Raw genomic sequence first — 9,522 nt, 5'->3', positions numbered from 1 at the left:
TCTGGGGCAGGCAGAGGAAGTCACATTTATCAGCCACCTGCCACCTGCCTGCTCTTTAGCTCCACACCCTTTATCTCATTTTTCTGACCACCTTGAGAGGGAGGAATGGCTGGCCCCATCTCATAAATGAGAAGCCTGAGTCCAGGAGAGCACATGGCCTGCTCGTGTTTGGGCCGCTCCATATGAGACTGTCCTTCCGAGGGCAGAGGGTGAGGCTCAGGCCCAGGAAAGAGATTGGGGCTTCCAGCAGGTGGAAGAAGATGCAAGACTCAGGTGAGGTAGCAGACATGATTTCTTCAGTGGTGGCCACAGCCTCCAGCCTCCAGCCTCAACCCCTAGCCAGTTTCATTTTGCCCCCGTCAGTTCCATTCAGCCCTCCCGAGTCTTTTCCACAGGTTCTTTTTATATGCAGGCCAAACAAGGCTCACTGCCAACAGGTTACATAAGTGGGCTCATGCTCAGCAGCAAATGTTTGTGACCTTGAGTACATATACTGAATCAGAGTGTTTCTGACCTTGACTGCACACTGACTGTAATGTAACTGATTCATGGCCTTGGCTTCACGCTGAAAACAGAGCAGCCCACCGGAAGCCTTGGCGAGGGAGCCTAACTGTATGCTATAAAACTATAATATCTTGGGCCTGTCCCAACAGGCAGATGCAGGATTCAGACCCAAGGGCAATGTCCATCTCTTTAGAAGATGCCAAGCTGAAAAGTGCAGGTAGTTAAACGCTATGGAAACTATGTTGATGTATCCAAAGTTAGTCCCACATTTGGACAAGCACAAAACAGGTTTGAATCTTGATTATTTCAGAGCTGTTCTGCTTCGGGTTCCCTGGTGAACCTTGCTGATGCTGACTGCTGGTTGAGGTCCTGCCCTGTGCCAGGTACCAGACCTGAATCATCCATATGCCTATAAGGAAGTTCTGGCTTTCTGGAAAACGGCTGGGAGTTTTTGCAAATGCATAGGGTCTGTTTGGAATTCTCTGACTTCAAATGTGGCATTCATAAAAGTCCTTTTGGAAAAGCCAGAAAACATACCTCAGAGAGATAGGATATCTTCGCCCAGAGCAGCTGGGACTAGAGATAAATGGAGATGGCGGGGCTGCTGCTGGGGAGGCTGCCCTATTCAGGTCTGCAGGCAGGACTTACCACGGCTCCAATACGCATCTCCAGGGGGTCACAGAGGTAAACAGTCATGGGTTTACGACCTCTGCCTCCTCTACACATACACATTTAAGTAGAAAGCTCTACAATGAGAAACAGGAGGGATTTAGACACTTCTAAACATGTATTGCTGGGGGACAATGGAAATGTTCCGTAGATAGATAGTGGTGATGGTGGTCCGGCCAAGTGACTGCACTCCATGTCACTGAACTGGTCACCAAAAATGGTTAAAACTGGAAATTTTATGTTACATATATTTTACCAAAATTTTTAAAAAAGCATGCAATTAAAAAAAAAAATCTAGTGATGGGTAATGATTCTCCCATGCACCAGCAGGGAGGCTCATGAGTCATGTGATAGATAAAATTCCTCTGTTGAAAAACGAATTTTTGGCAAATGTATTTTGACTTTTAAAAGCCCACAGGAATGTGTGCCAGTTATGTTTAAATGCCGCGTCCTTTTACAACAGGGACCCTGGAATTTTTGTATGAGGGTAGGAGTTCCAGAACCAGTCCCGGGCAGATGCTCGGGGCCCACTGGGGTGCGTTGAAGAAAAAAAAAGTATGGAGGACAGTGGGATCCATGGGAGGCAGGGCAAGGAGCTGAGGGCCAGGCCTTGACCCTTCCTGGAGAGTAAGGAGAGTGGCCGAGGAGCAGGGAGGATGGAGGGTGGAGGAAGCGGAGTTGGAACTCCTGCCCAGCCGCTGAGGAGCTGGGCCACAGGACGAGCCATCAGCCGGGTGGGTGGGAGGGAAGGACTGGAAAGGTCGTGTGGAATCCCCCACAGAAGCCTGTGCAGGATGACGAGCCTCAAGACAGATGGAGGGGGACATTCTCTCCTGGGCCCCCCGCCGCTCCCCAATCCCTCCTTACGCCAGGGTCAGCAGGTGCCACCAGGCTCCGTTTCCACACAGGATTTTCTCTCATCTGCTGATGGTTTTTTAGGTGCTCACTGCTAAGCAGAACAAAACCTTTTCTTTTTCAATGATTGGATATAATGATTAAATACTAATTTGAGATGGGGAGCTATTAGCTGGGAAAATAGCAATTATCATGTCATTTAAACACTGCTTTATATGTGACACGTTCTTTGTTGGAAATTTGGACAGTTCGGGAGTTTTTGAAACTTTTATCAGTGTGTGATAAGCATATAATAGTGAGATTTATTCTTATATCTTCATACATGCACCTAATATAACAATATGCTTTGGCCAAAACCATTCTCTGATATTTCCCCTTCCCCTTTTCCTCCCTTGGACCATCTCCTCTCCTCTACTGATTTCCCTGAGATCCCCCCACACCCCTTCCCCCTTTACCTCTCCAGTTTCACATATGAGAGAAAACATACAAGTTCTGCTTATTTCTCTCAACATTCTTAAGTTCCATCCATTTTCCTGCAAGTGGCATAATTTCATTCTTCTTTATGGCTGAATAAAACTCCGTGGTGTATCTGTACCACATTTTCTTTAGTCACCCATGGACAGACACTAGGCTGGTTCCACAGCACAGCTACTGTGAATTGTGCTGCCTGAGACATGGGTATGCATGGATCACCGCAGTGGGCTGACTTTAACTCTTTAGGATAAATACCAGGAGGGGCATGGCTGGGTCATATGGGGGTTCCATTTCTAGTCTTTTAAGGAAACTCCATAATGATTTCCATAGTGGTTGTGCTGATTTACTATCCCACCAACAGTGGGAAATTTTTTGCTTCCTCCCATATTTTCTCCGGTGTTTGTTATTATTGTACTCTGGATCACTACCATTCTATCTAGAGGGAGATAAATCTTAGGGTGGTTTTGATTCACATTTCTTTAATTATTAAAGATATTTCTAGGCAATTTGTGTTTTTTCAATAAATATCTATTTAGTTCATTTGCCCACTTATTGATTGGACTATTTGGTTTATTTGTGGGTGAGTTTTTGTTTTTTTAAGGATATCCTGGCTACTAATCCCCTGTCAGATAGCAGCTGGCAAGGATCTTCCATTCTGTAGGCTTCCCCTTCTCACTCTTGTTTCCTTTGCTGTGTAGAAACTTTTAAAACTTGATGCCATCCCATTATTAACTCCTGGTATTGCTTCCTGAACTCCGGAGTCCTATTGTGGAAGTTTTTGTTTGTGCCCCAGTGTTAGAGTATTGAGCCTGTGTTTTCAAAAGTTTTAAAAAGAAAAAAAAAATCCATAATCACATCAACCAGAAAAAGCTTTAAAAAATATTTTGGTGGGTTTTGTTTGTTTTGTGGTGCTGGGGATTGAACTCAGGGCCTTGTGCAGGCTTGGCAAGCGCTCCACCTCTGAGCTACAGCCCAGTCCCTATTGTGGTATTCTTAAAAATTTGGCATCACTCCCTTAGTAGTTTAATAAAAATTTTATTGGTTCTTTTTAGTTATACGACAGTAGACTATATTTTGACATATCATGCATCCATGGAGTATGACTTCCTATTTTTGTGGCTGTACATGATGTGGAGTAACACTGGTGTGTATTCATATATGAACATAGGAAATTGTTGATTCATTCCACTGACTTTCCTGTTACTATCCCTTCTCCCTACCCTCCATTCTTCTTCATCTAATCCACTAAACTTCTATTCTCCCCTCCGGCACCCCACGCCCCCACATTGTGTGTTACCGTCTGCATTCAGAGAGAGCATTCGGCCTTTGGTTTTGGGGACTGGCTTATCACTTAGCATGATAGTCTCCAGTTCCATCCATTTACTAGAGAATACCATAAATTCTTTATGGCTGAGCAATATTCCATTGGGTATAGACCACAGTTTCTTTATCCATTCATCTGTTGAAGGGCTCCTAGGTTGGTTCCACAGCTTGGCTATCGTGAATTAAGCTGCTATAAACGTTGATATGGCTGTGTCACTGTACTATGCTGATTTTAAGTCCTTTGAGTATAAGCTGAGGAGTGGGATAACTGGGTCAAGTGGTGGTTCCATTCCAAGTTTTCTGAGGAATCTCCATACCACTTCCCAGTATGGAATTTCAGTTTTGATTTGTATTTCTCTAATTGCTGGAGATGTTGAACGTTTTTTCATGTATTTTATTTTATTTTTTTACCATTTGTAATTTTTCTGTGAAATGCCTGTTCAGTTCCTTTACCATTTATTGATTGGGTTATTTATATGTTTATTTTAGTGTTAAGTGTTTTCAGTTCTTTGTATATCCTGGGGTTTAATCTGAGGTGCAGGTGGTAAAGATTTTCTCCCATCTGTAGGCAAACTATTCATGTTCTTGTTTCTTTTGCTGTGAAGAAGCTTTTTAGTTTGATATAATCCCATTTATTGACTTTTTCGTATTTCTTTAGTTGTAGGTGGACACAATACCTTTATTTTATTCATTCACGTGTGGTGCTGAGAATCAAACCCAGCACCTCACACATGCTAGGTGCGCACTCTTCCACTGAGCCACAACTCCAGTCCCCCACTTATTGACTCTTGGTTTTACTTCTTGCGCTTTAGGAGTCTTGTTGAGGAATTCGGTTCCTAAGCCAACATGATAGAGAGTAGGGCCTCCATTTTCTTCTCAGGGTCTCTGGTCTAATGCCAAGGTCCTTGATCCACTTTGAGTTTTGTGCAGGGTGAGATACAGGGGTTCCATTTCAATCTACTACGTATGGCTTTGCAGTTTTCCCAGCACTATTTGTTGAGGATATCTTTTCTCCAAGTGTATGTTGATGTCTCTTCTGACTAGTATAACTGTATTTATGTGGGTTTGTCTCTTTCTTCTATTCTGTTCCACTGGTGTTCAATTCTGTTTTTGTGCCAATACCGTGCTGTTTTTATCACTATAGCTCTGTAGTATAATTTAAGGTCTGGGATTGTGATGCCTCCTACATTACTTTTCTCATTAAGGATTGTTTTGACTATTCTGGACCTCTTATTTTTCCAAGTGAATTTCATAACTGCTTCTTCCACTTCTGTGAAGAATGCCATTGGAATTTTAATAGGAATTGCATTAAATCTCTATACTGCTTTTGCTAGTAAGGCCATTTTGACATATTAATTCTGCCTATCCAAGAACATGGGAGGTATTTTCTACAGTTTTCTTCAATTTCTATCTTTAGTTGTAGTTTTCACTGTAGAGGACTTTTGCTTCTTTTGTTAGATTGATTCCCAAGTATTATTATTATTATTATCTGCAGTTGTTGCAAATGGGGTAGTTTTGATTTTTCTTTCGGCTCACTCATCATTGGTGTATAGGTGTGCAATTGGTTTGTGGGTGTTTTATATCTTGCTACTTTGATGAATTCGTTTATGAGTACAAAATGCTTTTTGGTGGAGTTTTTTGGGTCTTCTAAATATTGAATCATGTCATTGGCTAATGGGGATAGTTTGAGCTCTTTCTATTTATATTCCTTAACTTCTTTCTTCTGTCTCATTGCTCTGGCTAGGGTTTCAAGGACTATGTGGAATAGAAGTGTTCAAGTTTTTAGAGGGAATGCTTTCAATTTTTTTTTTCCATTTAGAATGATGTTGGCCTTGGGCATAGATAGTTTTTACAATGTTGAGGTATGTTCCTACTATCCCTAGTTTCTCTCACGTTTTAAACATAAATGGATGCTGAATTTTGTCAAATGCTTTTTCTGCATTTATTGAGATAATCATGTGGTTCTTGTCTTTAAGTCTATTGATGTGATGGATTACATTTATTGATTTCTGTATGTTGAACCAATCTTGCATCCCTGGAACGAACCCCACTTAATCATGGTGCACTATATTTTTTTATACATTTTTGTATGATATTTGTCAAAATTTTATTGAGAATTTTTGCATCTGTGATCATGAGGGATAGTGGTCTGAAGTTTTCTTTCCTTGATGTGTCTTTGTCTGGTTTTGGTATCAGGGTCATACTAGATTCATAGGATGAGTTTGGAAGGGTTCCCTCCTTTTCCATTTCATGGGATAATTTGATGAGGATTGGTGTAAGTTCCTCTTTGAAGTTGGGGTAGCTGAAAATCTATCTGATCCTCTGCTTTTGTTTGTTGGTTGGCTTTTGATGGAATCTTCAATTTCACTGCTTGAAATTGATCTGTTTAAATTTTCTGTGTCCTGTTTCAATTTGGGTAGGCCATATGTCTCTAGAAATGTGTCAATGTCATAATGATTCTCTGTTGGAGTACAGATTTTCAAAGTAGTTTCTGATTATCATCTATATTTCACTAGTGTCTGCAGTGATATTTCCCTTTTCATGACGAATTTTAGTGATTTTTCTCTCTTTGTTAGTTTGGCTGAGGGTTTATTGATTTTATTTATTTTTGCAAAGAACCAATTTTTTGTTTTGTCTATTTTTTGAATTTTTTGTTTCAATATCATTGATTTTAGCTGGTTTTTAATTATTTCCTGTCTTTTACTTCTTTTAGTGTTGATTAGTTGTTCTTTTCCTAGGGCTTTGAGATGTGCTGTTAGGCCATTTATTTGGTGGCTTCAGTCTGTGGATATGTTTGCCTAAGAGGTGATTTTCCTGGAGACAGCATAGGGTTGGGTCTTGTTTTAAATCCAATCTGCCAGGCTACAGCTTTTGATTGGTGAGTCTGGAGGCCACTGGCTTTCAATGCTATTATTAAAATATGATTCTTATTCCCTGTCATTTTGATTGATTTCTGGTGTTTAATTTGAATTAGTTTCACCTTTGATTGACTATTCTTCTAGTGTAGTTCCTCCCTTTGCTGGTTTTCACTTTTATTTTTCATCTCTTCTTCATGAAATATTTTATTATGTTTTCCACAGTAGACTTATATACAGTACTTTTCACACATGTGTCACAAATTTTTTTTAACTCATCAAAGGATCTTTAAAATACAAAGTCACTGACTATATAGGAGCATACCTAATACCAATCTTATCTTTGAAATTTTAATCCTATTTTCAAATGAAATATTTCAAACAGAAAATGACTACAATATATATTCTGATTATTAAATTTCTAAAGATGGGACAGGTCAAAGAATACATTTTTGGGGGGTACCGGGGATTGAACTCAGGGGCTCAACCACTGAGCCACATCCCCAGCCCTATTTTATATTGAACTTAGCAACTCAGCGAGACCCTAACTCTTAGTGCCTCACTGTTGCTGAGGCTGGCTTTGAATTCACAATCCTCCTGCCTCAGCCTCCTGAGCCACTGGGATTACAAGTGTGTGCCACCATGCCCAGCTACATTTTTCTTTTAAAATAAAATTTCTTTGAAAATAAAAATTTTAAATTATTTTTGAATAATCATGGAACGGGTTCAAAACCAAAGTGATCTAAAAAGTTGACACGGGCAAGACTTATCTCCATCCTTGTTCCCATAACCTTATTTCTCCTTGTTCTCTTTGCCTAACTATTGTTCTTAGTTTCTTATTTTCCCTTCCTGTGTTTCATCTCATTCTTACAAAGAAGGGGAACATATTTAATATTATGTTCCATGCATTGCATTTTTGCCTTATGATATTTATATCATGGCAATCTGAGTTTATAAAAATACTCTCTTTTTGGCTCAGCGGTAGAGCACTTTCCTAGCATGTGTGAGGCACTGGGTTAGATTCTCAGCACCATATATAAATAAATAAAATAAGGGCCCATCAATGTCTAAAAAAATATTTTTAAAAAATCAATCTCCTTTTGTCTTCCTGGTTGGGTACTATTCTACTGTGTGGATGTACTACAGTTCATACCACTAGGTTCCCTGAGTTGTTTTCTTATCTTTGGCTATTACAAATAGGGCTGTGATAAATTGTTTTTTGTTTGTTTGTTTGCTTGTTTATTTTGGGTACTAGAGATTAAACTCAGGGCACTTAACCATTGAGTCACATCCCCAGCTCTTTTTTAAAGTTTTGTGACCGGGTCTCACTAAGCTGCCGAAACTGACCTCAAACTTTCAATCCTCCTGTCTCAGCCTCCCAAGTTGCTGGGATGACAGGTGTGTGCCACCATGCCCACCCAAGCAAGAACCCTTTGCAGGGCCCCTGTCCTCATCAACAGTTTAGCTTTAAACTGTTTTATAAAAATTTTGAGCCCATCGGAAGTGTAGTGACTCATTGATGAAGTTTTAATAAAAGGGCAGAAAAAAGGTACCTGAGGAATTATGCAGTAAATGCAGAGGAAGCTTCTTCCTGGTGTCCAGGCACCATCTTTTCGTTTTCTCTTTATGGCCACATGTGTCATTCCTGGCTCATTTCATATCTTTCACTGCAACAAAAGGATGTGATCATTGCTACTGCTCACGGTGCCTTAGCACGTCAGTTTTTGGGTGTTGAAATGGTATTTTTCCTTGCTTCTGTACATTTCCCGAACACCATCATTTCATGCCGCTTGCGTCATCGCTCACGTGCCTATGTCATCTTGCCCCCAGGGAATTCTGGCTTCCAGTAAGGCTCTCAAAGATGGATACTGTGCTGGGTAAAGGCTGGTCAGATCCAGGGTAAGCAGGAAAATACAGGCAGTAGTTCCTTCATCATATTACCTTAAACTTCTGGAATTGTCTAACGTAAATGCAGAACCACCTTCCAGCCCTGTCTTGACCTTGGACTATGACGACTGCATTCCTGACTGGGGACCTCCCTCGACATGGGCCGCATCCCGCCTTCCACATATGGTCACCAGTGGGGAGGACGGTGAGGGCCCAGGGCAGTGAGGGGATCATGGTCCATCAGTGAATGCCTGTTCCTGGTCTGGTGTGACTTCAGCATGTCACCTGGAGGCAAGGACACCAACTGGAAAGGTGGGCTGTGGAGCAGTGGTCTTAAGTGCCTTCTGCACAGAGAGGGATGTCACCTCAAGGGCAGCCGGCACGGGGCACAGAACCCGCAGAAGGCGCAGGGAGCCTTCCTGAATGTCAGTGTTGGGGTGCTGCCACCCCTCACCCTCAGGCGCTCAGAGGCAGTGCCAGCTGGAATGCTGGGGGAGAGCGGAGGTTCAAGTCCAAGGGCCCAGAGCTCCGAACTTGTGCGACATCACAGTCACCCAAAACCAGCACGGTAGCTCCATTCTGGCCAGTAAAAGCTATGAACTCATGGAGTTGCCTTCTTGGAACAGGCTGGCCACAGAATCCCAGGGCAACTCCATAGCCGAGTCTCTGGCATCGGGCTGCCCTTACACGAGGGGGTGAAGTGAGCGAAGGCCCTGTAGGGGAGAACAGCCCTGGCCGGTGGCAGGGTTTAGACAGTGATGGTGCCGAGTGGAGAGCTTCTGGAACCAGGCGGGGGTATCTGCCAGGACCACTCAGCAGCCCCACAGCCCAAGGACCAGGGGAGAGTTAGAAGGAAAATGTGAAGAATTCACTCTAAAGAAGGGGTAGGAGACCCTGTGTGTGTGTGTATACACATGGTGCACCCGCATGCGTGCAAAGGGCCAGAGAGGGACTA

This window comes from Ictidomys tridecemlineatus, chromosome 6 (genome assembly GCF_052094955.1).
Source record: "Ictidomys tridecemlineatus isolate mIctTri1 chromosome 6, mIctTri1.hap1, whole genome shotgun sequence".
NCBI lineage: Eukaryota > Metazoa > Chordata > Mammalia > Rodentia > Sciuridae > Ictidomys > Ictidomys tridecemlineatus.
This window is presented reverse-complemented; position numbering follows the sequence as displayed.